The 25,698-nt window shown below is 40.3% G+C and overlaps 1 long non-coding RNA gene across 1 annotated transcript in view; it reads left to right on the top strand.

The window, feature by feature from the left end:
* The window catches only part of LOC145550880 (uncharacterized), a 33,250-nt gene extending 7,926 nt beyond the window's left edge, over nt 1-25,324 (top strand). The window contains exons 4-5 of the long non-coding RNA XR_014086671.1: nt 19,912-20,001; nt 24,984-25,324. This is a non-coding gene — a long non-coding RNA (uncharacterized LOC145550880). The remainder of the gene's footprint in view (nt 1-19,911; nt 20,002-24,983) is intronic.
* Nucleotides 25,325-25,698: the final 374 nt, after the last annotated feature.

Raw genomic sequence — 25,698 nt, 5'->3', positions numbered from 1 at the left:
CATAACATATGTCACAGTTTTACATTTTATTTGTCTTTCGTGGGATAAGTAGATTTTTCTCATGGAGAATATAATTTTATTTTTGAGAAAGATTGCGGCCACATGAGAGCTGTTTGATGACTAGTGTGGACAACAGATGCACTAAAGAATTAAGGGATTTTTAGGTATCATGACGTTACCTAACATGACATCAAATAACTTGTATTTAGATAAAAGGTCCTACATTTATCCGAATCTAAGCTTGGATTACTCACTGATGGCTTCAACCTCCGATCATTCAGGTTCTTTGATTTGATTAGATGTAAATAAATTCTTTGGTTGACGCATTAACACACATTGCTCATTTTCTAAATCTGCAATCAAGGAAATCAGTCAGCTGCAGCTTTGCACCTAATGTTGCTTTGATCTCCGCACCGTGGAGAAAGGGTCTCGGTGTTTTCTCAGGGGAGAGGGCTGTATAGGAAACCTGACTTAAACCCAAGCACATTAAGAGACTGTCTGGTTCGTGTTTATTGATCTACCCTGCAGTTTGCAGTTCCCAAAAAAGAAATAAACAATTGATTATTATTTGTGTGCCAACTGTCACTTCTGATTTGTGGTTATTTATACCAAATTTTGCAAACACATACAGTATGAGTTCCCAGGAGAGTTTTGGTGGAGAAGGAAGATTATTTCCAGGTATTTTTGCTGTTCTAAAAGCAGAACAAAATAAAATCTTATGTTTTTGAAAGAGTGTTATTTTTCTGTGTTTATCTTGAAAACCTCTCAGGAATTTAGCTTTTATAATTGCTTCTGCTTTAGAGATCAGGTTTATAACTTGATAAGTCTTTATCATTTAGAAATTCCTAAATTCCCAACTTAAGCAGGATGCAGAAGATAAATGAATGACAAGTCCTTTTGGTGAACCATAATAAAATGCTAAAAGTTGTGCCAAAAAGAAAGCAATTTATTTGTTCAGATTAAATCACAACAGTACTCCCTGCAGTACATGTTGGTTCTGGATCTCAGGGGTTTTCCTCTGAAAGGTGATCTGTACCTGATCTCTCCGGCAGGCGTTGTTCACTCTGAAGAGCCACTTGTACCCAGGGACGATCTGCATGATGTTTCAAAGTAGAACAATACTCTGGTTTTTTTTTTCCATCCAATATATTCATGCATCTCTTGCTCCATTTCCAAACAAGACACCAGGACACTTGAGGCAGAAATCCACTCCAAACCACCAGGGGGCCTTCTGCCTTTTTCTGGTTGAGAACCACATGGAGAAATTTGATTGTAGATAAACTTTTGCTGACATGTTCTAAAGTTCTCTGTCCATCCTGATGCCAGAATAATTTTATTAAAGTAAGCTGTTCTCCAACACGAACCCCAATTTCTTCAAACAGTCTTTCATGTATAAAATGCATGTTTGGATCATCAGAGGTTGTATTTAATCCCATTAAATTCCCACAAAAGTGTTCATGAATTTTATGCTAGCTCAGACTAGCTCACAGTATGTGTCTCTCACCAGGTTTGTGATTATTTTAGCACAGTTCTTGTCTTTGATCCATTTTAAAACGGTTAAAGTGCCATCAGGGAATACAGTTTCTATGAAGAGCTGACGTTTGGCAGGAACAAAGTTAAAATAAGAGCTACTCTTACAGTGACATTGATGGCATTGGGCAAACCCAAGGTTTACCATCAGAGCAGGATTCGGGTACATCCATTAATCCATTTGTCCATTAACAATTCCCCTTTATCCTTGCAGTATCATGGAAGAGTTGATGCCTATCTCCATCGCTCATTGACTGAGGTACAGGATGACAGGTTTCCTCCCTTCTAAATTTCTTCTTTTTTGAGTTTTTGTTTAACAACAGACACTTATAACCTTGTCTATACAATTGATAACCAACCAAACTCCATGTGAAACATTAATTGCAGTCCCTTAACCCTGTTAGCAAAAATCATGACTTATACACGATAAACCATATTTTTTACACATCTCAATCTGAATTCTGCCAGATCTGTACAATCAGAAATTTACTTCAGTAGAACCTGCATAGAGTAAGCTAAGAAACCTCAAAAACACATCATTCCCCAAGCTAATATTCAATAACAGATGTGAGAAAAAGTCACTGATATCTGTCTATTTGGAAAGCCAAAGTTTCCATTAACCACAGATGAAGAAGACATGGAACAAAGAGTGAATCTTCCCAGCAGTGACTGGCCTACAAAAATTACCCAGTCACTTTTCCAGGGGTAAGAAATGAGCTGAAGCTTTATTTTCCTCACGGTCAGTGTTTGTGATTCTAGAACAAAGAGAACATTTTAAAAAATGTGTTGCGGTCTGATGAGGCACAGGGCATATTGTTATGTCTGGTTTAAAACAAAGACAGCATTGCTCCAACTCAAGGGTTGGTTTGAGTACTTTATTCCTCAATTTAGTTTGATGATCTGAAACAGCTTTTTGTATCAAGCAAGTGTAAAAAACAAAGCAAAAACAGCAGTGATTTGATGCAAAGCACATTTTTAAAGTCACTATTTAAATTCATACAGACTAGACAAAGTGCCAGGCTCTGTGTGACAGGGACACACTCAGATTTGTAACACCAGCTCTCTGTTGCATTGCATCAGCCTCCTAATGGTACTTGACATTGTTGAAGTGCTGAGGTTAATGTTAATGAGCATTGGAGTGTGTGTGGAGCTAACACTAAGCCTGTCCTTCATTCCTTGATATGCAGTTTTTCATCCGCCTTCCTGAAAGCACTATCAATAAAAACCTTCAACTGGTTTGGTAATCCCAGGATACAAGGTCTGGCCCACCTAAAAACTACAATGCTGTCGGTTACAGTTAATATTCAAACTTTATTAGTCATAAATCCTTTGGGTTTTAATCTGCTTCACCTCCATGCGTTGGACTGAAATCGTATAGCCATATGGTTCCTTTTTTATTCTCACAAATTGGTCTACCACTCAGCTAAGCTCCCCATACTGAGCAGCATATATATATATATATGACTTCAGCCATTTAGGTTTGGGAGCTTGGCCAAAGCTATATGTCAGAGCAGGGAAAAAAAAAAGTGGGAGCAGGGCGAAAATCTGGGTGTATGACTGAAAGTGCTGGCTCCCACCCAGCTCTACCGTCAGGGTTAAAGTACCTGGAGCTAACGGCTTTGGATGTGTGAGCTCGGGTCGGTGTGTGTGTGTACGTGTTTCCCAGCATCTCGGGGTTAGGTTTCAGTTTTCGTGCTGATGGGAGGAAACGCTGATTTAATTTCAGCCTCCTTAGAGTGCCCCTAGACCTCTGATTTACAACCCTTGATACTTTAAGATAATACACTGAGGCCAGGCCGCATTAGCTACAAGAGCAGGGAGAGTTAACATTAAGATTCACACTGTACAGCAAAGACGAGGCGGCTATAAACAACTGAAACAGATGGGAAATACTTTAAACTGGATTTTAGGGAAGATATTTGTACATAACAAAGAGCTGCATGACGGCTATCCTCCTTTTGTCCACATCTCCTTTTCGACCATGGATTTCTAAGATGAGCTCCTGTGTTTTTATGGCCTATAACCATTCGGGGCTCTAACAGAAGACGTCATTATATATTCCACGGCACGGTGGCTCCTCTCGTCTGTTCTGTCCCATTGAGCTGCAGGGTGATCTTGAAGGAAGAGGGGGCACGGACAGGACCCCAGAAAATGAGATGCAGAGGTCATTAACTTTTATCCTTCACATAGGTTATGGATTTAAATAGAAAGATGGAGCCATATTCAGTCTGTCCCTTCACAGTGACAGGTAGAGATCTTGGAAGGCAAAGCTAACATTCGAGGGGTGAGCTATAGCTGCCGGTAACTGATTTCCCTGTTGGATTCAGGAGATGGGGAAGTCTCTTATACCATGTCAGAGGGATATTATAGCATAACCTGTTAGCAAAAGATCACAGAAATGGTAAAGTGTCACTTTTAGATGTTGCATGTGTGATCTAGAGATAAGCTTGGGGTACTTTTCTGCTCCCAGAAGAAGAGTTCAAGTATCTTGATGTCTTGTTTATTTGACAAGACGGTCTTCATTTGCAGTTCAGATACAAACTTGAAAAATGTACAAGTGGCCCAGCGCTACCTTAGAAATAAGTGGTGGAGCTCTGACAGAGGGGACTTGAAATACTCGCACATACACATTCTCTCTTCCACATCTGCCTCGTTCACGCCTTCCTATTTGAGACTTTCTGGGAAAATCACACTAGGAGGTGACCCACAACTCACTAGAGAGACTATGTATCCCTTCTGGCCTGCAAACGGCGTGTAGTTCCCAGAATCCTTTGGATAGTTTGGCTGGAAAGAGGAATGTCTGGGTTTCCATGATGGATCCTGAGCACTGAACCATTTTATCAAAGGTGGAATACCACACGCTGGTTTTCATCAAACACACCGTTACAAAGAGTTTGGTTTTGTAAAATTAAAAATACAAATAACTCCTTTAAGGTGATCCACAACAACTTCTGACCAAGAAAGCAGGATTTAGGTTTAAACATAACATGAACCGCAGTAATAACTCACCAACTTAACCTATAGTGACATTTTCAGAAAGTTACAGAAGTTCAATAAAATTAACCAGAGTCTTTATTTGCTTATTAGTTTGCAGATTATTTTCATATGCAGGACGACTCTAAACCGATATTGCATTTCCAAAAACGTGAATTCACTTTATTTTGTTTCCAGAAACATACCTGGGAACAGCTGGACGGTAAGCACTGATAGAGACGGTAAACATTTATTGATTCTGGTATAGATGTTCCAGGTTGTGGATTAAGCTTCCAGCTGGTTACTATTTTAAACCCCTTCACTGTCATGATGAATCCTAATGGACCCATTATCTTACATGAAAGCAGCTCTGACCTGCATCAAAGCGCCGACCAGCTTTGATGCAGGTCAGAGCTGCTTCCTTGCTCTGGCCTTTATATATAAAGTAGAGATGTGCCGATCAGGTTTTTCCCTTCCGATACTGATCACATAATTATTATTTTTTTAATCATAAGCACTACGGTTACATTATGTGGAAAAAGGAGCCATGAATTAACCTTAATTTAGACAAAAACTTGTTTTTAATAACTTTTTCCAAGAAAAAAACAAAACAGGCATTATGCAAATTGTACTGCTTTCTTTAACAGACTGAAAACATATGGAGGCTCTGAAGAGGCTAAATAATGCAAAGAGCCAAAAATAAAACCTCTCAACATTGCCAAAAAATTCAAGTATAAAACTTAGCATTCAAAGGCAAAAACAGGATCCATTACAATAAACAATCCAGAGTAACTGAATGAAAACTTCCTGATAGCATGGCGGCTAGCTGATTACTGCTAGCTCTGATTGGCTGTTTCTGACTGAGCGGAGTAATTATGCAGAGCAGGGAGGAGATCGATTATTTTTTAGAGATTATCTTTCTCATGTTAGGACAGCGAAAGTTTTAATACGTATGTAAAATGTATTTTTTTAAGTTAGATGCTGCAGCTTTAAGCAGAGGTTCGGTGTGAGAGTCACTACCAGGTGGAGCAGAAGCGGCGCTCCGTCTGTGAAATTACTACCTGTAGCGCTTAGCAGCGGTTCAACAGCGAGAGCAGAACCAGCGTCTTACATCGCAGCTTGAAGACTTAAATCATTTTGCGGGTTATTTGTTTAGCTTTCTGACCGTCATGCTAATCCGGGTGAGTGTTTGTAGCTGTGCGCTGCTTTACCTGCTATCTGATCCTCCATATGTCTTTTTTACTGCAGTGAGCCTCGATGTAGCCAAACTCCGTCAAGTATGGCATTGTTTTTATGTCGTATTAGCTTTGTTGTGTTGATGCATTTTGACGTGCTTCAATTTTCCGCCGCAACACGCAAACGTCCTCATTCACTCAGTGCGTTATAGTTCAACATCTCTTAGGATTTGCTGCTGCGCGTTTGCGCAGAGTGAAGGAAAGAGGAGACCAGCTGCACAGGCAGGCTGCGAAATGAGATGCAGGTGATCGGTTTGTGTGATCGGCATCGCGATCACCGATCATACACATTTTCACGGAAATCGGCCGATTATGATCGGTGGCCGATCGATCGGCACACCTCTAATATAAAGTGATCCCTCGCTATATCGCGGTTCACCTTTCACGGCCTCGCTGCTTTGCGGATTTTTTTTGTGCAGTTCTTTTCACAGTGCATTGTGTTCTGCGTCCTGATTGACTAAAATACGTAATATACGTAATCAGAAACTGAACCTTTGAATGCCTGCTGAAAAAAACTGTGGCCGGAGGCTCTGCTGTAGATACAGCTGTGAATCTCGCGTGGCAGCTTGGAGGAGACGCTTCAATGACACGACTCCGGATGACACAGGTTTTATTCTTTGTTTCACTTTAGAGTATTTAATTATGCTGTGTAATAGCTGTAAAAAAATAAAGGTAACTACTTCGTGGATTTCACTTATCGCGGGTTATTTTCGGAATGCAACCCCCGTGAAAAACGAGGGATCACTGTACAAAAGTCCCCACTGACCTCTTAAGTTAGTGTTTTGTGCTCTGCAAGAATTAAAGGATAAAATATTTCAGCTTGTTTTATCCACTGCACATATCTTAGGCATATTCTGCTTTATTTTTACACCCAGTTTTGACTTCCTCACCTGCTACCAATTAAAATTTTATTCATTCATCTTCAGTTCTCGACAGAAAGTTATTCTCAAGATTAGGATTTAGAAAAACAGTGGTACAAAATGCTCAGGACTGAGAATTGGACCCAGCAATGTCACATTGACCCAGAACATTAGGAAGGGCACCGTTCTGGCCAGAGTTAAGTTTGTATCTTTATCCTTTTGAGTTATTGTGGGGATTTTGGAATGGTCTAAAAATGGAATAAACTCTTTAAACTTGAGGATTGGGGCAAACACTCCTTAAACCCCTGGCAGAACGTAGTTAGTAGAACGTTTCATTGATTTTTTTCACCAAACAAACTAAATTTTACAATTACTTTTGTGAAAATGGGCAACCAATAAAATCAAGTTAAATCCAAGAGATAAAAATAAGACCAGACAATCAATATGTGATGATATCTTCAATGAGCAATTAATATTTAATATGGCGTCTTCATTTTTTAACATGAATATAATTGGTGTTTCTCACTTTACCTGTCACTGGGCATAACTTTACGAGTTACTGATGGGCGACTGGACCTTTAAGAAAGGAAAAATATTGTAATAAAATGTGAATAGGCCCTCAAAGACACAAATGGGAGCCGGCAGATGGGAAGAAGGTGAAAAAAGAAGAAAGCTCATCAGAAGCAGAAGCACACCAGCTGTCAGTCAGTGTCAGTCGGCTCCCGCGGCGCTGCAGACACCGTGTTGTTGGAGGCAGGAAGGACAGCGGCACCTCGCATGCCTGCGGCGCTCAGAGAGCAGGAGACGATCGCAGCAGGCTGCACCCCTGGGCTTCCTCTTCATCTCCACGCTCACGTGGAACGTTGTGATTTGTGACAGAAACGTCTGCGAGTCCAAGCCCAGACCTCAGATTACGTCCATGTCTCGCTTTTGTATTTTACCCTCCTTGATGTTTGGTTATTATTTATCCAAGTGTCTTTTGTGAGGAAAGCAGCAACTAAAACCACTAGGAAAACTTTTCTGTGGAAGTAGGAGAGGTGAAAGGTCACTGCCTATAAGGTTTGCACTGAAGGAAGGAGGAGTGAAGCGCTGACTCTGTGAGCTCTAATCATTTGTTTCAGCTCGGTGTCGGTGGAAGGGCTTCATCACAACATGTTTGCCATATCTTGTTATAAATTGTGTCTTTTTACAATGCGTTTGAACTTTCTGGCTCCCAGCCCCGCTGGCTTCACCCTGGTCAACTCCTACACAGAAATCTACAGAGGGTTTCAAAGCACGCTAGCTAAAAACGTAGAGGAGGCATGCAGGGAGGGAGGAGCTGTGGGAAACTGATAGAAAGAAACCGATGCCTTGCAGTCATGTTTGGGTTGTGTGTGTTTGTGGGAATCCAGCAGCAGCAGCAGGCGGGGGAGCATGCCTCGGCTCGAGACCGAGCACCGTGAGGCAGAGCAGCAAATTATACCAGTTCAGGGATGAGCCTGAAGCTGTCAGCAGAAATGGAAATAAAAAGGGGCTTTGAGTGGCCCCACAGCGAGTCAGAATGACAGCCATGTAAATAATATTGGCTGAATATGCTGCAATTTGGACCTAATTTACCCCACCGCCCCTCCCTGCTCTCAGAAAGTAGAAGAACTTGAAACAATTTACCCTTTTGAAGGTTAAAATGAACATTTCAGGCCTGTGCGCTGAAAGAAGCTGTGTTAGCGACAGTAAGCGCAGCGATGCATGAGTCTGAGCAGGCCCTGCTCACTTCCTCCTGTACCGGCTGGCCCAAACTCTAAAAATCATTACTGCACCATCTGTCTGTCATGACTTTGGCATATTTTCACTTCACATTTATGACGCTTTTTTAACTGAAACCAGATGCAGACGGCCCTTAAAGAGCAGACTGATGCACCTCTTGGGGCTAATGGCTCAGAAGTGTGAACGTTGCCTTGGAGGGGCCTAACTCTGCCCCTTTCAATATCGAGCCACTGACATTAAATGAAAATACCATGCAGAGCTGGCAACCTTGGCCTCGTAATGAAGGCTGGCGAGGTTGCGTCACGTCCTGAGTGGGTGTGTGTGACCGTGTCAGGCTGAGAACTCTGGGAACTCCAGAACGGCTTGGCAAGTTTTAAGGAATTAAGTCAGTGGCAAATACTCCTTACAGGAAAGAAATCTGTCAGAGAGAACAACCAATAAAATAACACTGATTTCTATTAGAGTGTGCAATAAAAGTATGTCAAGTATACATAAATAATGAGAGACGTGGAGGAAAATAAGGTGATAAAAGTGACAATGACTCTTTTTAAAATTTATTTAGCAATTTGTGCGTTTTTGGCCAAACTAAACTCTTTGGGCTGACGTCGTCGTTTGAATGAAAAGAGCACTTCAGATGTAGTTGGATTGATTTGATTGGTTAATAAAAGAATTGGCTCATGAAGAGCAGAAATTACGTTGGTGACTAAGTGGAGTGATTATAACGTTTTACCAGTTTTCTGTAGTACAGAGTTAAGAAAGGGTCGTAATTACTGTATGTTTGAAAAAACTGTCCGAAACTGAGAAAATAAGTTTAAACTGAATAGTTCAACCTTTATTTATGATGAAATATTTAATTGTGTTTTGTGTTTTTCTTTACTACACGTTTATGCTTCCTCCTTTCAGATTGGGGTCAAAATTTGAGTCGGACAAAAAAAACAAACCTGAAAGTGTAAAAAAATTGATAGAAACGAGTTCAAATTCAATCTGAAGATGTGAAACAAAAACTGTAAAATATGAAGTCTAATTAAAAATAACTACGTTTTTTTTATTTCCCTTTTTGAACACTGTTTTCAGGTCATAAATCTAAAATTTGATGTTCAGATTCAAGTTTTATTTTTCAGTTTCAACTTCTTTTATTTGCAATAATTTGGACCTTTTTTTTGCTCCATACATGACAGAATGTGAAAAACAAATTGGTTGGGCTGTTGAGGATAATTAAGGATTTTATACAGTGGATTAATTAAGTTGAATAATTTTATATCGACCTTTAATCAAACACAAAGCAGTGTTTCATTCTAGGGGAACTATTAATTATATGTATAGAAATTATTTTACTTAAAATGTTCCCCTGAATGCAGTATTTATTTATAATGTCATATTTTAGTTGAAGACTAGATCAAGAACTAAAATGAGAAGAACAGATGACTGAATGAACAGATGAAGTGATTAATTAAATGCTGTCAAAGTGAAGTGTTGCTAAATTATCTCCTCTAAGAACATTTTTAAATGTTTGACGTTAACAGAAACTATCAAAATGCTGACCTCTCCCTTAAAGTTTATTCCAGACTGAAAGTGTTTCCAAAAGCCAAAAACATAAAACAATATAATTTAATGGCGGATTAAACTGTATGTTTTTGAGTTCAAAATAAATTTTACATGTTCCATTGTACACGTAAGGTATGATCAGAAGAAGAAGAAATGATTGCCTCGTCCAGGAACGAGTGTTGGCCCAGCAGCGCTTTGTGGTCCTGGCCAGCAGAGCAGCAATAATTCCTTCTGGAACATAATAACCTCTTGCATATTAAAGGCAACACTGGAAGATTACAGGTTTGAGAGAAACATTTTTGCTCTTAGAGGTCGCTCAATAGATGGCAGAAAATACAGAATGTTAATTTCTACACAGCCATTTTTCTGGCAAGTTTTGTTCTGTGAAACTCCCACAGGACTCTGCCAGTAAAATCAATGACTGATTGATTCGTCCAATTGACTCCTGCTTTCAAAACAAAAGTTCTGATTTGTTAAAGCAGAAACACTGAGCCGATGGACGAAGTTCAAGCAATTAGAATATTGGGTTCCAGAACCTTTTCCCCTCTCAAACTGGTGTTTATTTCCAACAAACAGATGCCGTTGGACCATACTGAAACAATTATGTGTAAATTTCTCAAGCGCACAGACAGCCCTGAGTGTACACTGTTTGGAATTACATCTTTGGAGTTTGTTTTCCCCTCTTTTGGATTTTTCACATAACAGCTCTTTAATAAATGCCAGAATGTCTGAAAGAACCCGACATCTTCAGGGAACTTATGCGGATATCCGTGGATCAGAACCTGCCATCTGTTGTGTGTTGCTGAAACAAAGGTCTGTTTTATGGCAAACGTTTTTTTTTTTTTTTTTTACATGTCAACACAAACAAGATGCACGTCTAAAAAAAATTTATTCAAAAGTACTTGATGAAAAACATTGACAAGGCATTCGCTTAAAAAAACTAACGCGCCGCATCTTCAAAGAACCCAACGTAAAAAACAAAATAAAAAATTAAATCTCATAAATATGACTATCAACGGCAATTAATGTATGATAATGAATGTTGGATTTGACTTCTTTGACTGGAGAAGAAGACTGATGTTTTTAGTTTTCATCCTGCTCAGACGCACCAATTAAAGGACCAGAAATTACCCATAATGCATGCTGCTGATTGTGTGATCATATGGTCTACACTTCTGATCGGATACAGAGAAAAGTTTCAAACATTTCTACTGTTTATTGCCGTAACTTGATATTTGATCCTCTTGCAGTAGAATTTTTTTCCAACATGAAAATACAGTAAAGAATCTGGTAATTTATTTTTCTATGTACAATATAAATAATAGTCCATCCATCCATTTTCTTGCACCCTTGTCCCTTAGGCACCAGCACCCCCTAACCCCACTATCTCCAGCTAACGTTTCGGGCGAGAGGCGGGGTCACCCTGGACAGGTCACCAGTCTGTCGTAGGGCAACACAGAGACACACAGGACACACAACCATGCACACACACACTCACACCTAGGGGAAATTTGGAGAGACCAATTAACCTAACAGTCATGTTTTTGGACTGTGGGAGGAAACCGGAGTACCTGGAGAAAACCCACCATGCACAGGGAGAACATGCAAACTCCATGCAGAAAGACCGGGGCCGGGAATTGAACCCAGAACCTTCTTGCTGCAAGGCAACAGCTCTACCAACTGCGCCACTGTGCAGCCCATAAATAATAGTGTCATCAAGAAATTATCTTTAATTTGGTAATTAAATCCTGCGTATTTCTAGCAGTTATTACGGCTTATACCAAATGAAAGCTTAAAAATTCAGTTTCTCACAAAATTTAGACTGTCAGATTCATCGAGTTTTTTAAGTGACTATATTTTTAGTTTAAAAAATGTATGATTAGACACAATTATAAAGAAGGCTGCTGACTTCATAGGCATTCAAAATCACTAACCCAAAAGGTCATTGGTGAAGCTGGATGTTCACACATCATTAGAAAGATGAGTGGAAGGAAAAAGTGCACTGGAATAAGACACAAGCATCAAAAATAAAAGCAGGCTTGAGAGGATTTTGATCCAAAGCCCAGTTGAGAATTTGAAAGAATGATTCCCATTTTTAACGAAATAATTGAAATAAATCATCTTGTACAGAAAAAAATTTTGAATGATCAACATCCTTAAAATGCCGAAGTTACTGGTAAGAAAGTATTTGAAAAAATAAAATGAATACCTTGGACCGGTGACAAACTGGAGCAGTACAGATTTTCTTGCGGCTCACCTTCCTTCTCAACAAGCGATTCGCCTGTAACCTTTGACCCAACCAGGATATCAGACACCTTTAAAGCTCTGTTGTGAAACACAAAGCTGAGATTAATCACTGCGAGACACGGCGCATTCCACTTTCTGTCTTCTTGATCCTGACACAGACAAATTAAGACATCATATCTCAGTCAGGAACCAGAGATCCAGTGTTCACTTTCCCAAAGCTTTCATGTGCAGCGCTGGGCCCCGCGTGGCCCCCAGGAGCTGATTAATCAATGTTTCCCCAGCCTGCTGCCCTACTCTGTTCTGCAAGTCAGAGAGAGCGATGGGAGGAGAAAAAACCCACAAGGTGCAACTCAAAACCCTCCAGGATTTCTGTCCCGTTGAGCATCGTGGAATATTCTGGGACAAACTGTTTGTGCGTCAACAGAGGGGAAGAAAAACCAGCATGCTCCACTTTGACCCCCCAGTACATCCAGCAGGGACCAAAATGAAACTCCTTTTCCTCTTGAGCCTTTTGATCAAATATCAACCACATGAGCAGATGTAGCAGCAAAGACTAGATGTAAGTCTTGTCCTCTGGTTGATGTTCTGTGTTTTCAACAGTTTGCTGCATGTTCACTTCTTCCATTTGTCTTCAAAGTCCAACCGTCTGCCTACTGCTGCGTCCCAGGAGACACTTTGAAACGGTTCAATTCAAAAGAGAGAGACTGAAATTTGGGCCACCTGACTGCGACCCAACATGGCGCCTCGGTGGATCAAATCTGGATCTGCTTTCAGGAAAGAACTTCAGCTTTACGTTCTGGGTGTCAAAAGCCTTGGAGTATTTCTAAAGAGATCTGACCTGAAAGCAAATATAAATTTAACATGAAACGAGTCGATCTGATGTGTGTTTCTGAGAGATTTCCGCCTGTGCTTTCCTTCTGAAAGATTTATGTTTCTGTTTATTCATCAAGTCGTGTTATTTGCCTGCCAAAATAAGTGTTTTCTTCTTGTCTTTGCCTCCACTTCCTCTGTGTGTCTCCTGTGGATTTTCGAGTCTCATTTGGAGGCGACCCACAGCCGCTCTAATCCCTCTGGTGTCATGAAGCGCCCGCTCTCAGAAGAGATCGCTGTCACAGAGAGAGACGTCGGCCTTCAGCCACAAACCAAAGAAATGTGCAGTAAAGAGGTAGAAAGGAGCAGACCCTTCACCCTTTTATAGCCTACCATTACCGCTTTTATAGTTCGACCGGCCATAATCCATCTTGGGCCGTCGCTAAGCCCTTAGTCAACATCCCACATTGTCTTAAAGTCTTTCAAACATCCATCGTCTTCTGCTGTTGTTTTTTTTTTCCTCTGGCATCCTTAGGTGAACCTCTTCCACCCATCCTGACCTCAGATCAGTCCTGCTTGTTTTTAGCTTTACACACAAGATTATAGGCAGGAAAAGGATGTAAACAAGCGGCTGTAAGCACGAAAGAGCAAACCCAGGCTGAGAAAGCATGTAGGGACTGTGAGATTGATGGCTGATCACATTAGTGAGTAAGCTGACTGTCCGTGCCGGTGTAGTACCTCCGTGTTTGTGTTTATCATGCGTTTGTCTGGCCGGCCGTGTGAGCGAGCGCGACTGGAGGATTCCCGCGATGACAGTCCCAATCAATCACAGCAGCCACCAGAGTGCAGAGTTCAAGAGACATTTTGGCAGCGGGATGCACAGGGGGGCCTGCCAAGGCAAAGAGACCGAACTGGAGTAATGATTGCCATTAGGCGCCTTTATGAATATTTATGACAAACATCTGCAGCGTGAACATGGCTCTGTGAGTTAGCAGAGTCTTGTTCAGAGTCGATGCAGATGCTGGGGAAAAAAAAGGAGTTGTACATGTGATCTGTAAAGGACTCAGGTGAGGTGCTTTCAGGTGTCAGCAGAAAAACCAGGTGTACCAGATTACCCTGAACGCCTCAGGAGTTCAGAGATTTCAGGGACCAAAGCACACAAACCAACCGGATTAAGATGACATACTTCATCTGTGATGCTGTTATGAAATCAAATATGTTCCATCCATCCATCCATTTTCTTACACCCTTGTCCCTCAGTGGGGTCAGGAGGTGCTGGTGCCTCTCCAGCTACCGTTTTGGCGAGAGGTGGGGTCACCCTGGACAGGTCGCCAGTCTGTCGCAGGGCAACTCAGAGACACACAACCATGCACACACACACTCACACCTAGGGACAATTTGGAGAGGACAATTAGCCTGACAGTCATGTTTTTGGACTGTGGTACCCGGAGAAAACCCACCATGCACAGGAGAACATGCAAACTCCATGCAGAAAGACCGGGGCCGGGAATCGAACCCAGAACCTTCTTGCTGCAAGGCAACAGCTCTACCAACTGCGCCACTGTGCATGTTAACAAATATGTTAGCAATGTTTAAAGATTGAAGTGAAGAACTACGTAAACTACAATGAACCACTAGTGATGGTTCAGGATTTACCTGTTCACAGATTTTAAAATAATCTCAAATACATTTAAAAAAAGATGAAATATGAAGGATCCAATCCAGAAGCAGCTTTTATTTCACTTGTTGCTGATTGGCTGCAACTCAAAGGGAGGGAATAAAGAAAATCATGGATATATTAAAGTATATTTGATTATTGCACTATTAGAACAGGAAGTTGTGTGTTTTAAGAGGAATGTTGATTTTATATATTAACAGGTCGTTGTTTTCCTTAACCTCCACAAACTGTCCACTATAATTTTTATTTTCATTTTTATTGTCACAGTACAAACATCGACGTTCCCTCATCACCATTCAGCAGATTCATTCATCCTATTATTTTTCCATTTCCTTCTTGATTTCCAGTTATATTTTTGGAGAAAATGCAGAGAACAAAGTAGATCCAAACATAAAATAGAGTGTAAATGACTTTGCGTTGTACGTTGTTTACAAAATTCACAAACACTGAAAGCTTTTCCCAGACAATCGGGGGATTTTGGTGAACAACCTTAAAGTGCAGACGGTGAAAACTCTTCAGCATAAAACTGGAATTACCCTGTTGTATGGCGGAGATAAAACTCTAGACATACAAATTTCCATGTGTGGTCACTACGGACTCAGATATGGTTTTGAAATGACTCATATTTATCCTCTCAGTGAATGTTTGTTTGAGTCTTAAATACCTGTCTGTGTTTCTGTATGCCAGTCTGAGAAAAAGAGTGGGCTTCCCCTGCTGACTCGGCATCTCCCGGGTCCATTGTTATTATATTACTTAGCAACTTCAGCTTTCTTAACGTTACACCATGACGACTGCTCCTATATAACGCAAATTATTTCAATGTATTTTTGCAATCGCTGCTTAGATGTGAAATAAGTGGGAAAAACCCAAAGGTTTTAATGTTTGCAGTTTTGTTTACCTTCTCTTTTTACTTTTATTTAATGAAGAAAACGATTTACATTGAGGAAAACGCAAAAGTTTATGACACAGTTACACTCTGAGTGAACACAGAAGCAAGATAATTGAGATAACAGTGTGTGTAGTTTATAAGGATAAGGTTTTTTATGTTTTCACTCCTTACAAAATACCTGATCATTTATGCAGATCCACTTAATATATATATATATATTTTTTTGAACTTTTATTTGAACAATTCCTTGACAAGATCCATTCTTATGTATTTTTCCATTGCAAAACACTTACAGATATGACATTCAAACATACCTCTTCTAAAACTCCTCCTTCTCCCTCTTTCCTTACACTATTACCGAAAATCCAGTTTTTTGTTCCAGATATTGAATTACAGGAGTCCATCTTCTATTACAAATGTCTTTCCGCAACCTCAGAGTTGCTGTAATATCCTCCATCAGGTTGACAGTCTTCAGCTTCTGAACCCATTGTTCCAAGGTAGGTGAATGTGGTTTCAGCCAGTTCACAGTGATCACCTTATGAGCAATCAACACCAGGGCTCTCAGCATATATTTAGAGTCCTCTGTCGGAAGATGCACCTCTTCTAGAATCACTTTATGTATTTCCCAATCCATAGTCAAATTTAGTATTTGTCCTATTTCCCTTTTTACCGTCTCCCAGTAACGTTTCACTTTTGGACATTCCCAAAAAATATGGGAAAAATCTCCTATTTGTCCACACTTCCGCCAGCAGAGATTACTGGCCTTATTATCATAGCTGGCTATCACTATTGGAGTCCTAAAAAATCTCATTCTTATTTTCCAACTAAACTCTCTCCAGTTTGGACTATTCAGACATTTATGCCAATTATCCCAAGTGTTTTCCCATTCAGTGTCCTCTATCACCACGTTTAGTTCCAGTTCCCATTTGTTCTTGACATCTAGAGTTGTTTCTTCCTGGTCAATTCGTATTCTCTGGTAGATCCACTTAATATTAATGACCTCTTTGTCCAAACAATAATAATACATGACTGTGCAGAACTATTAGCATTGTTGTTATTTTTATTTATGTGCCAAATAAAGAAGCAAATACTTTACTGCAGCTGCTATCTGAGGATTTTAACTCTGTCCGTCCAGCACATGTAGCGTTAGCTTGAAGTTATATTTTAGCCAAAATAAATAGCTCCAGCATTTTCTGATTGTTTTAGCGTTTTATTGTAATCAAAATTACAGATTTACAGGTGAAATGTTTGTAAGGAATTTGTACGATATTTGAGCTGATGTATGATGTTGAATGTGATTTTGTTTTACTACTTCCCATGTCAGTTACAGACTATATAACTTGACATGAAGTAAGACTGACGCAGCAGTCACTTAAACTCAATGTTTTGGACCAATTTTGAGAAAATTTGCAGTAAAATCAGAAGAAAATGTGGAGATTTGTTGATTTTGTGTGAATTTTGTGGATTTGTGAAAAACTGGAGGGACTTATTGATGTAATGTGGAGCCTAGAGGGCCACATAAAAAGCTGCAGCGGGCCAGGTTCGGCCCCCGGGCCTTGAGTTTGACACCAGTGAGCTTTGCTGTTTTGATTTGGTTGCTCGTTCTGCTTTCCATCCACATTTAATGTTTCATTAAATGTGTCATTTTTTCCCTCAACAACCTTTGGCTGAGATTTGCTCATATTTTCACACTTTTACACACTTTTCCATTTCTGGCATTATGAATTCACTTCAACATCATAAACTACAAAGTGGGCTCCTGATTTCTGAAGATAACTGGATTTTTAGTGGTAGCTGCACGGGCACCCCTTAAATTTCATACAAAATTTTCCGGTAATCGTTCTTCTTGGACTATCAAAGAGAGGATCTCATTCAAACGGCAATAAAAATCCCAAATTCACTTAGAAGCGTTGACAGCTTTCCAAAATGCTTGGAACTACTTTCCTCCCTGGAAGCTCGAGCAGCTGCAGGAGAGTTGGCGATCCTTGATCGTACCGAATGGATTTGATGTGGGACTTTTTGTCTTAAGTGCATTTTATATGAGATGAAACAAACGGTCACGTTTTCTGACTGAGAGCCTCTTAAAACAGCACTCAGGATGTTTCAAATATTAAATCAAAATGAATGCTAAATGTAACTGGGAACAACAGGTGCTTACACACACACTTATCTAGAGTTACTGTTAAACACACGTAGCTCATCCTAACCTTATAGTTTATCATCACAGCCACTTCAGATCAAATGGGGAAAAGTTGAAAAGTAATAAATCTGAATGTTTTGAGTAGAAAGTGAAGCTGAAGCCAGCTTTTCTTTAATTTGAGCTGTTTTGTTCTCCCCCATGCCAAAAACATGGTAAATGTTCACCATGATTAGAGCACGATATAATAAATAGCCCGAAATGCAGAACCAAAAAGGTCCAGAGAATCCTCTGCAGGCCTGCGAGGCGGGCTTCAGCAATCTGCTGCGGGACGCAGTGTGCTTTTACAATATTGAACGAGCCCCAAGCCAAAGGTGGCTTCATCATTTTTAATGAGGAGAAGTTTGGAACCACCGGTTCAGACACGCAGGCAAACACATTTGTTTTCTCCGGCACCGCGGTCGCAGCGCTGAACCAGCAGCGCGTGAGAGAGCCGGAAAAACAGAAACGAAGTGGTTTTTCTAAAAGCGTCTCTCCCAGTAAATCCCTGGTCCTCCCTCTGAGGGACTCTGAGTTTCTGTGGAGGATTACGGCACACGTTGATATCAGCAGTTTGGTTTAAAAACACTCTTTAACAGAACAGGTGTTTGTGAAATCTCCTTTCTGATCTGAGATCAGGTTTTATAAACAGGAGTTCCACACATTGTCTTAGTCTGGATTTATAAACAGCAGCTGGTCATATTAAAAGACTAGACAGTGTTTTTAAACCGGCTCACAAACTGTAATCACCAATTCTACTGAAAACAATGATTATGAAAGCAGCCATGTGCATTCATCTAGACTCAGAAAAATGATGGAGGCAGTGAGTGAGAACAGACAGAAGAGATCATGTTCACATTATAACCTGGCTGTCAGGGGAAACTGGGTTTTTCTTTCACTGTTTTCAAATAAATCCTGATGATTTTATAAGATTTTAATTGACTTTTTGTGTCTGTGCACCAACTTCCTGTGCTTAACGTGTCATCAATGTGTCAGGAAACTGCAAGTTTATATGTGGGCTATCATTTAAATGTACGTACAAATGATCTATGCTAACACTGGATCCAGTCTTGGTCCAAAAGTATGAAAGTAATTATTAAAAAACTCGTGTCATGCATACATGAATAGAGATGTTCTGCCTTTTAAGTAACACTGGGGATTTTTACACAGTTGTCTTTAAACTCAAATGATGTTTTTCAGTGTATCTGCTGTGTTTTTGGGTTTTATCTGTTTTATTTTCTTGTAATTTGCTGGAGCTGCTGCCTGACTCCAGAGGTCATCACCTTTACTGCTCTGTTGGCCACAGACTGTTTTTATTTCCCAGTCTCGTCGTGTTTCTGCCTCTGAATGTTGCTGTCTTCTAACATTTGTTGACAATGACTTTATACCCTGAAGGCATGAAACACAAATCATTCTTTAGTGTTTCTAAGTTGCAAAACTTGTTTTTGTTGAATTAACATCAACTAAATATTATGCTGTTATGATATTTCTCCACAGCTGCAACTGAAGAAGCTCAATAATCTGATTTGCATCTTAAAGCAACAACCATTCATCTGTTTTCTACACCATTGCAATTGTTGTTGAACAGATCACCAGTCTGTAACAGTGAACAGGATAATTAGCCATGTATAAGATTCATTTATGGACAGTAAAGACGCTCACTGCTGCTCTTTCTAAGTAAACGTAATTATTCGGGGAAAAACTCTGTAAGGAAAGGATTTGACTGAGATTCAAACTCAGGACGTTGTTGCTGCGAGGCAGCAGTGCTAACAATCCAGTCACCATAAAACCTAATTAAGCAGCTTTAACATTGTTAACCTCAACTTTATTTTTTCATGGTGTTTAATGGAGTGTTTAAAAGTAACGTGTTAATGTTATCACCTTTCGTCTTCCTCCTTTCATTCCCTCAAGACTCAGTTGTGCAAGTTGATAAATTAATTACTAACCTGCCTATTTTAGTTATTTTTAGCTAAATATATTTAGGACGGGTTTTGTCACTTATTCAGATTGGAAAGAGACAGTTTTAATGTGAAAATCTTTCTTGATAAGTTGTTTATGCTATTTGCCCAGCTGTTTGCTTCAGAAAAATATAAATCGTGTTTTTTGCCATGAATTTATCTGTGTGGTCAGAAAGCAGAAGCAACATCTTTTGTTTTGTCTACCAGGGTTAGTCCTCCGTCTCTGAGATAACTTAAAAACTTTTTTTTTTTTCCATTTCCTCACAGACTTGACTGAGATGCTGGAAGAACTTCAAGGCCGTGCCACAGATATTCATCACAAATCTTATTACAGACGCTGGCATTTTCCTGCCACAGGTGAGCTCACTCGCACCGAGCCGAACATGACGGGGGATTTCCCAGGAGGTCGGAGAGGGGTCGCTGGGATATCGGGTTAATGAAAACCAACATGGTGCAGGTTGTCTGGGTCTAAAGGAGGTGATAACGCTGGAGACAGTTGGGAAATTTGTAGTCGGTTTTATTAGTGAAGCAGCCCCAGGGAAGTGTTTTAATTTAATTTAAATCCTAATGTAAAGCATGACTGGACTTTGCAGGTGTTGCAAGGTGCTTCTCAGAGTGATTAGCATACCAAACATTAATTCCAACCACACTTTGCACCATGTACCTATATTCACTCTATGCGTACTTTATAAAGAAAGGGACGCCTGATGATATTAATGGGTAATTTTTATTATCTGTAGGCCATTAAATGTTTAGCCTACATGCAAAACACGTTTTGTTTTGGTGCTACATACAGAGGCGCATGCTAAGTTTAGCTCTGCTCTGAATGAGATGGGATTCCTGCAATAAACATTTAATTATTTGAAAATATTATTAATTAGCAATAAAATTGTACCACGTAATGTAATTAGTTTCCTGAAGAACCTTATTTCACAAAGAAAAATTGCATAAAATGAGTTTTATGCATTTTTCAGGTACATGGTGCCACTTTATAGCTGTTTAAATTTCAAATACATGCAAAACTGTCAATAAATAAATTTGTTCACATATTAAGTCATTAAAAAAACAAGAAGAAAACAGGAAGTGGCATCCTCCTCCTCTCACTTCCTGTTTTCTTCTTCTTCGTTGTTTGTGCCAGTAGTAACATCCAGTTGTTGATCATGTGACTCCTGTTTAAAAAAATGTTTCCATTATAGTTTTGCAATATAAACCAAATTTAAAACATCCAAATCCTAGCTTCAAAACATTATTTTTTTTAATTGGCATGTTTCCACTAAGCAAATTTATTTTCAAAATGTCAAATCAATGGAAATGCAATTTATGTTGCATTCAGTTATTATGAAAATAAAAAGAATTAAAAGAAATTTTGCTTCGTAATTTGGCACCTTGAAATTGGCCTCTGTCTCTTTAAGAAGCTCCTGCTCTTTCTGTTTTCCTCCGTCGTCAGTTTGGTTTATTGATCTGCTGTTGCTGCTTCTTTCCCTGCAGTATCTGAGCTATTTGAGCAAACCATCTATTTAAGTGCTCTTTGTATTTATTTCTGAATGTGTTATTGCAAATATTTTATTTCACTTTGACCTTCTGTTGGCTCTTCATTCTTGGGCGTATTTTATTGTTACTCATATATTTCCCTGGATAATTTCAGGGAATGTAACAGTGGATAACAAAACAATGCACCTCAGCCTGCACACACCGTCCCACATGTGAAATACAGTGAGGCTGGGACATTTTTACAGCTGCAAGAACATCATTCTTGCAGGGTGTGTGTGTCTTCTGTTGACAAAATGCTGTTTCGCTCCTTTTGGTAAGGAGCCGTTTCATGCCTGAATGATTCGTTTGTCAGAGCAAAGTGGCTCATCAAGCATATTGAAAATGTTTATATATATTGAACTCGGTAAAAAGCAGCCAGTGTTTCCCCAGAGAGCAAAAAGAGCTGCTAATCAAAACTAATTTAAAAGATACTGGAAAGTATTTCACAGCTAGATAAAAAGAAATGAAGAATGGGTCAGGATACTTCACATCTTTTATCTCAACAACCAGCGGCTGTTCTTCCCATGATGTCGCCCCAAACAAGCTCCTCCTTCAGCTTTGTTAAAGGGGCAGTACTATTTATTTTCAAAGCATAGGGAGCCATTTTATAACACAACTAACTATGTTACCTTCAGTTGTTATGAAAATGCTACATTTGTCAAATTTGACTTTGCCTTGAAATTGGGCCTCTGTCTCTTTAAGAAGCAGCAGTTTTTTTTTTGTTTTTTTTCTGAAACTCCTCCTTCAGGAATTCGTAACAACATGGCTCCACTATTGACTCTTTAACAATGTTTTTACCAGCGTTGCTCTGAGAAATGGCTCCTATTATGAGATCAGCAGATGTGCAGCTCCACCAGGTGTTTGCTAATTGCTGCTGGCTAGTCTGAAGGAGCAGAGTGGAGGTCTGCTCTGTGAGGTGGACGTTCTAAAGATTAGAGGAGGAGCTGCGTCTCAAAGGCGGAGCTAGGGCCACTCAGGCGTTTTGCACAAGTGAATGGTTGCCATGGAGATTAAATGATTTCTCAGAGAAGAATCATGCAAACACTCCAGGTATGATTTAAATGAGATAATAACATGATAGTAAAGCTCAAAAGGTTGATTTAACACAACACTGACCGTAAATATATTTATATCAAAACCTCACACTGTTCATTTGTTTCTCACATTTGTTCATTGATTGAACAGAGAAATCAGGTTCAGAATATAACGGATGTGTTGTTTCTGATGCCGCCCTGGGTAAGTGCCCATGTGTCTCCACTCTAAACGGCCTGTTTTGATGAAACGCACCCGTACGACAGTGTCGCCTCACTGCCTCCCAACAGGACCGGGTTTGTTTCAACTGTAACCGTCACATTCAGTCAGTTCTGCGTTTCAAGCTCTGCCAGAAGCCTTTCTGTCATCGTCCCTCCTTCCACCTTTTGTCTGATGGTTTTCGCTGGATGTCACACAGGCAGGCTTCCAAGAGATGCTCCCCAAACTCCGTCCCTACCTCTTCCTACTGTTGTTTATGGAGGAAATATCATCCGGACTCTTATTATTCCAGCTGGGCAGGAGATACCGCTGCCACGGAGCTTGGCCCAGAGCAGAGAACGAGATCAGCACCAACATACATCCTCATCCGTGCCAAATATCTTTTTCATCCTTTCTGTCCGGGCTCAGAGAAAACAAACAAGGGGAAGTCACTTTACTGCATCGCACTACCAGAAGGGAGACTTTAAAACAGGGTGTTCTCCGCTTTGTAAGCCTTTTCTTCTGTGTCTGGAGGAGGGTGGAGTCATTTCAGTGTCAGAAATGAGGTAAGAAGTTTTACGCCGGGGACTCTGGGGGTCAAACCGGGTTGGACTGGTTTTTTGGGCAGAAGCTGCCAGATCCAGGTTTAAGGGTCTTGACGCAAGGCGGCTTCCTGTTCCGAGCTTTGTGTCGGCGCTCAGATTGAACAGTCAGCAGACGTTTGGTGGAATTTAATATAGCAGCTCCTTCATGATCCAGAAACAATATTTTATCTAAGTGCCGGCACCTCCTAATTGGTGGGATTTAGAAAATTCATTTACGGAGAATACTTAGTTTTTTTCTCAGCAGTAACTGAAGCCAAAACACCTCCTTACGTCTGCACTGAAATCATACACTGTAATGATATAGTGCCCACATAAACCCTGTTTATTAGCTGCAGCTAGGCTTTCTGGGTTTGTCTCGTTCTCCATTTATTTCTTATATTACATTCAGACATCCTCTAAACTCATCAGTTTTTCAAGTGCAGCTTGCCTTCTCTTCAGTTTACACATTTCAGACCGTATTAAACTAATTTACACCTCATAAAATATAATAAAAACTTTCAATTCTGTCTAACATTAAATATTAGGCATCGGTGTAGGTCTAGAAGGTAAAACATTTAAACAAACTAGACATGAGAAATGAAACTGAGCTTTAAGGAAACTTAAATAAGAAACTTTGATGATGTCACAAAGTCTTGGGTTCAAATCCCTGCAGACGTAGGTTCTGTCTCCAGTTTGCTCTCACAGTTAGTCACATGTCTGCTAGCTGAAAGGTTTGTTTCAGTTTATTTTGGGGGGCGAAATTAGTGTAAAACAGCGGGAAGAAATCTGTAACTTTTATATTTTTAGTAGTTCGTCAATATGATGTAATCTGTTACCCAGGAAGTGGATTTAAAAGAAAGTTATTTTAAATAATTTACCACAGGGTCTTTATTTTGAGATATGCACCTAAAAGAAGATCTAAAAACTGCAGAACAAATATAAACCTCCTTAAAGGGCATCTTGTCTGATTCACCTCCAGTGTTTTCTCAGATTTGTCTCCTGAAGAGTCAACATGGCCGCCTTAAAGTCAGTGTGACAGTTATCAGATTTATGACGAGACCCTAACAGGAGTCAGCTGCTCCTCATTGGGTCACTGATGGTGTTTTCACACCTGATGGTCCACTACACTCAATGTTTGTTACAGTTTTAGCTGCTGCGGTTTGCTTTCGCACTGTATAGAATAAGTTATAAACTATTTGAGAAACTTGCACAGTGGCGCAGTTGGTAGAGCTGTTGCCTTGCAGCAAGAAGGTTCTGGGTTCGATTCCGGGTCCCTGTCTTTCTGCATGGAGTTTGCATGTTGTCCCTGTGCATGCGTGGGTTTTCTCTGGGTACTCCTGTTTCCTCCCACAGTCCAAAAACATGACATGTTAATTGGTTAATTGGCCTCTCCAAATTGCCCCTAGGTGTGAGGGTGTGTGTGTGTGGTTGTGTGTCTCTGTGTTGCCCTGCGACAGACTGGCGACCTGTCCAGGGTGACCCCGCCTCTCACCCGGTACGCTAGCTGGAGAGGAACCAGCAACCCTCCCAACTCCACTAAGGGACAAGGGTGTAAAGAAAATGGATGGATTGATGGATGTTCCCCTCCTGTAGGATTTCTATTCCATCTTTGGCAAAAGCCAACGGACCATTTTCCCTGCTAGCATTAGACTCAAGCATTTATTTAGGTTGTATTTACCCAGAATGCTCTGTGCTGTAGTCTGCGGTTCACGTCAACCAAACCGAGGCGTAGGTTTGTATTCGGACCAGATTTCACTGTTTTGGTCCACATCAGAGTTTGATTAACATTCATACTTCCACAAACAAACCGGACTTTCTAGGCAAACAAACCAGAGTTTGATTAAAGCAAACTAAACAGACAAAGAATTAAATAAATGCTCTATTGATTGGCATATTAGGGCATCATCTTCTTACTAGCATCAGGAACGTTTGGCAGGAGCTGAAGATGTGAAATTATGAGCAGAAGCAGCTCATAATATCATCTTTTTTCCACAGGAGTGGAAAACACTCTTTTTGTTTTTGTGATTAGTTTTTCGGCTGTTCCCTTCGTCTGCCTGTCCTCCACTGGAGGGAGATGAGGTGGTTCGGGCGTCAGGTGAAAGTCCCTTCCGAAGGTATTTTGGACCGGTCCCACTGGGAGGAAGCCGCTGGGCAGACCTGGAACACAGTGGAGAGATTATGTCTTGCGCTTGGCCTGGGAAAACCTCGGAATCCCACCGGATGAGCCGGAACGGGGAGCTCTGGGAATTTCTGCTTAATCTGCTGCCCTTCTGACTGGCCTCCGGATGGCGGATCCACTTTTTATACGTTATTAAGAATAAAATAACTGATTCTGATTCATAAGGCGTCCTGTGTACAGAGGAGCTCATTGACAGGAGTTTGGATTTTTTTGTCTTTTTAAGGAAAACACTGTCCTCTCCTGTATTCTGAGAGTATTTTTCACTCTTTGCTCTCTCTCTCTCTCTCTCTCTCTTTTTTGTGTGAACCTTTCCTACCTGTCAGACCTGGCCTTGTGTTTGACACAGTGGTGTTCCTCCATCTAAATCAGCCACTTAAACGCACCATTTAATGCTTTGTTAACCACGTTAAAAAGCTGAGTGCTTCACTGCGCCTTCTGTTAATGTGGCGAGCAAAAAGAGCTTGAGCAAAATTACTCACCGACAGTCAAAATGATTATTTAAATCTAAAAAAAACAACATATTTTCCTTCT

Source organism: Poecilia reticulata, chromosome 2 (assembly GCF_904066995.2).
Source record: "Poecilia reticulata chromosome 2, P_reticulata-male-v2, whole genome shotgun sequence".
Classification (NCBI taxonomy): Eukaryota; Metazoa; Chordata; class Actinopteri; order Cyprinodontiformes; family Poeciliidae; genus Poecilia; species Poecilia reticulata.
This window is presented reverse-complemented; position numbering and strand designations above follow the sequence as displayed.